The 6,862-nt window shown below is 42.1% G+C and overlaps 1 long non-coding RNA gene across 1 annotated transcript; it reads left to right on the top strand.

Moving 5' to 3' along the window:
* The first annotated feature begins 320 nt into the window (after positions 1-320).
* Positions 321-5,842, top strand: LOC107076095 (uncharacterized). The gene is made up of 3 exons (XR_001477499.2): positions 321-423; positions 5,340-5,376; positions 5,789-5,842. It is a non-coding gene; the product is annotated as an uncharacterized lncRNA (long non-coding RNA).
* Positions 5,843-6,862: the final 1,020 nt, after the last annotated feature.

Raw genomic sequence — 6,862 nt, 5'->3', positions numbered from 1 at the left:
AAAAAATAATTTAGAAAACATCAAGATTATGTGTTTTTGATTATTGTGTTACAAATATATAATATTCTAACAATGTGTAACATTGTAACTGTAGATTAAAATATTATTATTTATTTACTTTTAATTAAGTGATTTTTAAATACTTAAATTTAAATACTTAAGACATAAAATACAACTAAGCACTGTCAGTTCTTTATTTTCATAACGTGCTATCTTTGAAAGTCTTTTTCCTTTTTTTAATCAAAGTCGCCTCTTTTCTTTCACAATCGTTTGACGTGGAAAAGCCAGTACTTCCTCCAAAGCTCTCTATTTAACAGCTCTGCATTCTGCTCTGTGAACTCCAGACCTCTCGTCCTGTCAGAGGTGAAGAAGTACTCTGCTCTGCTGAAGTCAGACTTCAAAAACAGAAAACTGTTGATTACAGTAAGATATGCATTTTTATTTGGATACAGTGTTAGAAATTAAAATAATGCAAATATTTTAAATACTGATCCTTCTATTTTGGTATCACTTGCCAACTTGACTATTTTACTTACTATGCCAGACTACAGATGTACGTATTATAAATATGAAAGTGCAGTTGTCCCAGTACAGATTCTTGTGGTACTCTACTTATTACTTTACCCAAATTGACCTGTAACTGATACAATTAAGATTATGTGTTTGTCAGTCATTATGAAAAATATCATGGACTTTAATTCCCAAATGCACTATAATTACAATATATGGAAATTATATCATAGGAACAAGTAATAGGTTTATTCCATGCTGAAAAAAAGAAGAGAAAACACGTTTCGGCCGTGGAGCCTTCTTCAGGTGTGAAGTGGATTTAGTTGACACCTGAAGAAGGCTCCACGGCCGAAACGTTGTGTTTTCTCTTCTTTTTCTCAGCATGGAATAAACCTATAACTTGTTCCTTTGCAGCCTACGCATGCTGACGCAGCTCCCCACCTGAAATTATACCATAGCCTACAAACTAATGAGGAAGAATTTTAGCATTTACCTTTTTTAAAGTGTATAATATAGTGATTAGTTGGCTTTGAAAATGCCTTTTACCCAGCAACAGTATGAAAGAACAATTGCAAACATATTATTTGACATTTTGATATTAATGCTACAACTGCAGAATGTGTAGCTCATTTCACACCTTTTATTTATATACTTCCTTTTGTCTGTATACAAGGTAAAACTGCTTCTTAAGAAGAACGTGGCCAATTACAAAGAAATGTTTGTAGAGAGAAAAACAACCCCTCATATGGAAACTGTGTGAATTTGCTGTATAAAACTCGTTGCATTTACCATCTCGGTGGAGAGGTTACTCACAGATCTGTATGACAGGCTGCTCTCAGATCTGCATGATTGTATCCTCCCCATGTGCATGAATAAACGACTCTGCTTGACCACACCTAACCTGAGTGAAGGGTTTTCTCCATCACTAACAACAACCATAGTTAATGTTTTTGCTGTGATGAACATGGAAGTATTTTTGTACAAAAAATATAAATTTCAGCACACAGATAATAACATAACAGTGACATAACCTTGTTGCTAGATCATATCGTTCCTAAGGGTTTACAGCGTCCTCTAAAAAGGAGGAGGCAGACTGGCCGGGACACAACCCAAATGATGAAGGTGGCTTTGATGAGGCTGTGCGAGTGAAAATAATTTCCTTAATGACTGACTTGATCAGTATTTGGTGCAGTTAAACAGTTAGGGATCTTTGAAGACATGACCAGTGAGCCCCATAGCTCTAGCTGAGAGTTTAAAGTGCAAGGTTTGTCTTTGCTAGGAGGCTCTCAGATGCTATCCATGTCTGACTGCTGTGAGCAGATGCTTTTTCTGCAGAAAGATATAGGATGGTTTAGATAGTGTAGACTGACTTTGAGACTCACTGCCAGCTTCCCTTCATTAACCTGTCTGCCTTTGTAGTGAGTCATGTAAAGAGACAGCCCTTGTTGAAACTGTCCTGTATCTGTTATAGGAAAACTATTGAGACCATTCATAACTCACACTAAATAATTCTGTCCTTACCGATTCACTCTTCAAAGCAGTGTCATATTTATTTAATTTAAGTTAAATTGGCTTGTGTTTTGTGTTTGTGATAAAATTCTGATGGCTCTTTGCTCTAGGGATATGCTATCTGTTCTGACAGTGAAGTTGTTAAAGCTGCTTAACTGCCTCCATCATGCTCTGCTCAACAAGCAATAACCCTTATCAAGCATACAAGTCTAATTTCAAATCTGCTGACTGCTATACTCTTACCAGCTTCTACTGCAGTTGTGAAGTGCGAGGCGCGCACAGGAAGATCAGAAAGCGTTTTGTTGGAGTGCACTCAGACTCCTTCCTTAAGTGATGTGGCTGCGCTGCAGGTGGCTGCTGATGAGAGGGAACGGCAGTCTTGGGTGGGCTCTGGTTGCTGTTATAGTACTGCTAAGGGACTGTGGGTCTCCCACGACGGCCGTGTGGTGGCACCCCGTTCTGTACTCCCATGGCTTGCCCGCCTGGCGCACGGTGTAATACAATCTAACTCTCTCATAGAATTATTTTTTAAAAAGTGTATGGAAAAAATAAAAGAAATCAAATACTTTCATAAATTGTAAAGTTCTAAGAAAATTGCTTAAAACGGGTAAGCATTGTAATGGACCTGTTTTGTGAATGATTTTACTTAGGAACACGTAATAGCTTTATTCCATGCTGAAAAGAGGAGAAAGAAAACACAATGTTTTGGCCATGGAGCAGTCTTCTTCAGGTGTCAGGTGTCACACCTGAAGAAGGCTCCACGGCCGAAACATTGTGTTTTCTTTCTCCTCTTTTCAGCATGGAATAAAGCTATTTCTTGTTCCTCTGCAGCCTACGCACGCTGACGTAGCTCCCCACCTGAATGGTTTTACTTATAATTCATCACTTATCATGGCTGTGATGGAACCATTTTCTGATATGCACCCTCTGTACTGTAACCTGATATTTGCTATGATATTGTACCTTTAAACCTGGGAGGTAATCTATATTTCAGGTGGGGAGCTGCATCAGCACGCGCAGGCTGCAAAGGAACAAGTAAAGGTTTATTCCGTTCCAGGTCATTTTCTTCTTGACAACCAAAGAAGCCAAAACATTGTGTTTCTTTTCTTCTATTTTCAACATGGAATAAACCTTTACTTGTACCCTGGTAATTTATACTGCTGAGACGCAAGAACTGTTCTGATTAGGGTATGATATTGGTGACAATTTTAATTTTCCTGTTCACACAAACGCACAGAAGATACTGGTATTAAAAGCAAAATAAACCGCCGCCCCCCACTCAGGCAAACAGAACAACATTTGCAGAATCGTTACTCTCGCACCAGTAACAGAGCACTTGAACTCGGCAGACAGGGTCACTGGAGGTCAAAGTCACCGTGCATGGTCATGTGATCACCCGAAAAACAAGGCGCTATATCTCAGGAACGAAAGCAGCTGGGAAGTTTAACGGCACAAACCGGCACAAACCGGCACAAACGCAGCACTAACGAATGAGACCATTTCGGTTTCCCTACGATGCTGTAGGGGGGCTGACTGACATCACACCCCCAAAAAATAAGATGCTATATCTCGGGAAAGAAAGCAGCTGTGAAGTTACTTTCAACGGCACAAACAAGCCCAAACGTAGAACTAACGAATGAGACCAGTTTGGTTTCCCTTTGACAATATGGGGGGGCTGAGTGATGTCATGACCCCGAAAAAACAAGGCGCTAAATCTCAGAAACGAAAGCAGCATAAACTCTACTTTCAACAGCACAAACGTAGCACTAACAAATGAGGTGGGTTTCACTGTTTGTGCTGTCTTTAGGGGGAGCCAACATCACGGAGCTCTGTAACATGATCTCAGCCAGGCTTTGTTTACATTAACAATAGGTTTGCTTACATAGCAACCAGGGGTCATCTATGATCAATAACTCACACCTGCTGATAAGGAATGCAAAATCGTCTAGCATTTACAGGCATTCTATTGAACTGCAATAGCTTTAAATATTTTTCATAAATTGTCTAGATATGCAAACATTATGATTCCAGGTCCTGTCTTCACAAAGAAATGATGTAGGATTTTGGCTCTGTTGCTAGGGATCTGCACCCATGGCTGGAAGGTTGCCGGTTCGTATCCCTTGGCCGGCAGAGGAATCCTACTCTGTTGGGCCCCTGAGCAAGGCCCTTAACCCCACCTGCTCCAGGGGTGCCGTATAAATGGCTGACCCTGCGCTCTGACCCCCAGCTTCTCTCCTTGTCTGTGTGTCTCATAGAGAGCAAGTTGGGGTCTGCAAAAAGACAAATTCCTAATACAAGAAATTGTATATGGCCAATAAAGTGATCTTATCTTAGATTTTTTCCAATGTCCAGTTTCTATCACATTTTTATCCAAGCTAGTAGACACATAGGGCAAGGTCTACAAGCATTTTCAGCTGTCTGACAGGGCCACAACTTGAAAAAGTGGTCTTTGAAGACAGGAAAAAAAATCTGTTTTTTGGGGAGAAAAAAGAGAGGGAGAAGAGAGAGAAGTCCACAGGAGTTGGGACTTGAAGCTTGCGCCAGGCGAGAACCCCTACTTTTTGATCATCCAAACCAAACCTGACTGGAGCTAAGTATTTGAACCTTGTTAGAGAGAGCATGCTATTCTGCGTTTTAGGGAACTTGGGTTTTCTGGTACCTCAGTTAGAACGTCTTTCCTGCTTAGGGTACATTTTCTGGGATGTGGATATTAGCTCTGGGGTTCAAAGAGAGAGATTTAACTGCAGGTTGCATTGTATTTAGTTAGAAGGCAGCTCATCTCTTGTGTGGCCTCGGTAGGCATTAAGAGTTTAATGCTTAGTAGCAGTCTGGGGTTTTCTGGGTGACCAGAATGTTAGGCCTCTTGTTTGTACATAGAGCAACTTGCGTGTTGTGCGTTTTGTTGTACGTTTCTGTCACCTGATTGGAAGGCAGAAGACCGCGCATTAAATTTGCAGCGAATGTCTTTGTTCATTCAGGGCTTGTGATTGGGATATATCTGCATCTTCCTGGGAGGAACACGTCTGTCCATACAGTAATTGGTGTAGGATGTGACCACCACTGTATACTCATTTACTGTAGATCAGTGGAAAAATCTTTGAATAGGCACAGTTCTTGTTCAGCAGCGTTTGACCAGTGCTGCACGGTCTTTATCGCAGGTGGCGCAGGGCCTTTATCGCAGGTGGCGCACGGTCTTTAGCTTCTGTTTGTAGGGTGGCAGCAGCACCGTGACCCTTGCTGGGGAGGTTCGTGCAGTGTGAGTCAAAGGGGACCGATGGCTAAACTGTTGTCACTAATTCTTCTCTTCTCTGTCTCCTGAGGGTCTAGGTCCTCCCAGTCACGAGGCTGCACCTCTCAGTGAGTAGTGTTTCTTTTTCCCCTCTCTCTCCTGAGGGCATAGTTCCCAGGTGGAGAGACGTCACCTCTCAAAGCAATTCTTAGTGAGGCAGGGTACTCTTTTGCTCTTTCTTTTCCTCCCCATGGCTTAGCTCCCAATCACTAGGCAATAACTCTCAAAGTGACTTGCAGCAAGTCAGAGATATTTATGTTTTCAGAACATGGAGGCTGCTGAGCTAGCCAACCCATGACACGTTTTTAGGAAAGTCCATATCTTCCGAGTACAAATCATTTACAGAATCAGCGCTGGTGTGGAATTCACTTATAATTAAACTGTGTAATACCACTGAAAAAAAACAGTATTGAAATGTCACTGAGAGTTATTTAGAGTTATAGACTTGTTATGAACCATTCTCTCTCCATTGGTTTGCAGAGAAACAGGATGACTCCCAAGATGGCCCCTTTGCTCCTCTTCCTTGTGGTCATGACTGCAGTGCCTGGGTGGGGGAGCTGTCCACCCCCAGCTGATGAGACACGCTATCAGAAGTTCTTAAGACAGCATTACCATAGGAGTGGCATGAGTGCCAAACAATGCAGTGCTGAAATGAAGAACAGGTGTCTGGGCAGTCCCTGCAAGGAGAAGAACAGCTTCATTGTCAGCGCAACAACTAACCAGATCCAATCGGTCTGTGGCGCAGGGGGCACTCCTCTCGCTGGCAATCTGCGCCAAAGCACCAAGCCCTTCAAAGTTTTCACCTGCACACAAAAAGGGGGATCCAATCGCCCCCCGTGTGAATACAAAGGGTCCAGTCGCTCCGGAAAAATTGTCATCGGCTGTAACGGCAATCTCCCTGTGCACTTCGAGAAAGTTCTGACTCGAGAATAAGAAATCAAGTTGGCTTGGCTTTTACTTTTCTGCCAAGTCTAACCATGTTTAAACCATACCATGCCATTATCCCAATCTGCTATTTGCTGTCTTTAAATATATAACTGCGTGCAAAAATAAATCATTCTGCACAAACTGTCTGCAGGAGTTTATGATGAAGATCACTTGTCCATTTTTCTTTTTTAACCTTAATCAGCACTAATTCCTAGTCAGGATTCCTGTTCTCTTGGCCAGGGGTGAAACAGTCATGATGCTAATATTGTTCATACTACTGTTCTTCATGTGTTCATAGTATTACCTCCTAAAGCCTGAACACAGAGAGCCCCTAGGAAAAGGAAGAGAGGCTGTGGGTACAGTGTTGAAACGTAGGTCAGCTGGGGAGCTGCGTCAGCATGCGCAGGCTGCAAAGGAACAAGTAACAGGTTTATTCCATGCTGAAAAAAAGAAGAAAGAAAACACAACGTTTCGGCCATGGAGCCTTCTTCAGGTGAGCCTTTCCACACCTGAAGAAGGCTCCATGGCTGAAACGTTGTGTTTTCTTTCTTCTTTTTTTCAGCATGGAATAAACCTGTTACTTGTTCCAGTGGTGAAACTGCTAGCTGCCGCAGGGAGACCGTCACT

The sequence above is a fragment of the Lepisosteus oculatus genome, chromosome 16 (assembly GCF_040954835.1).
Source record: "Lepisosteus oculatus isolate fLepOcu1 chromosome 16, fLepOcu1.hap2, whole genome shotgun sequence".
In the NCBI taxonomy this organism is placed as follows: domain Eukaryota; kingdom Metazoa; phylum Chordata; class Actinopteri; order Semionotiformes; family Lepisosteidae; genus Lepisosteus; species Lepisosteus oculatus.
Note: the sequence above shows the minus strand (reverse complement) of the source record. Positions and strands in the feature narration are given on the sequence as shown.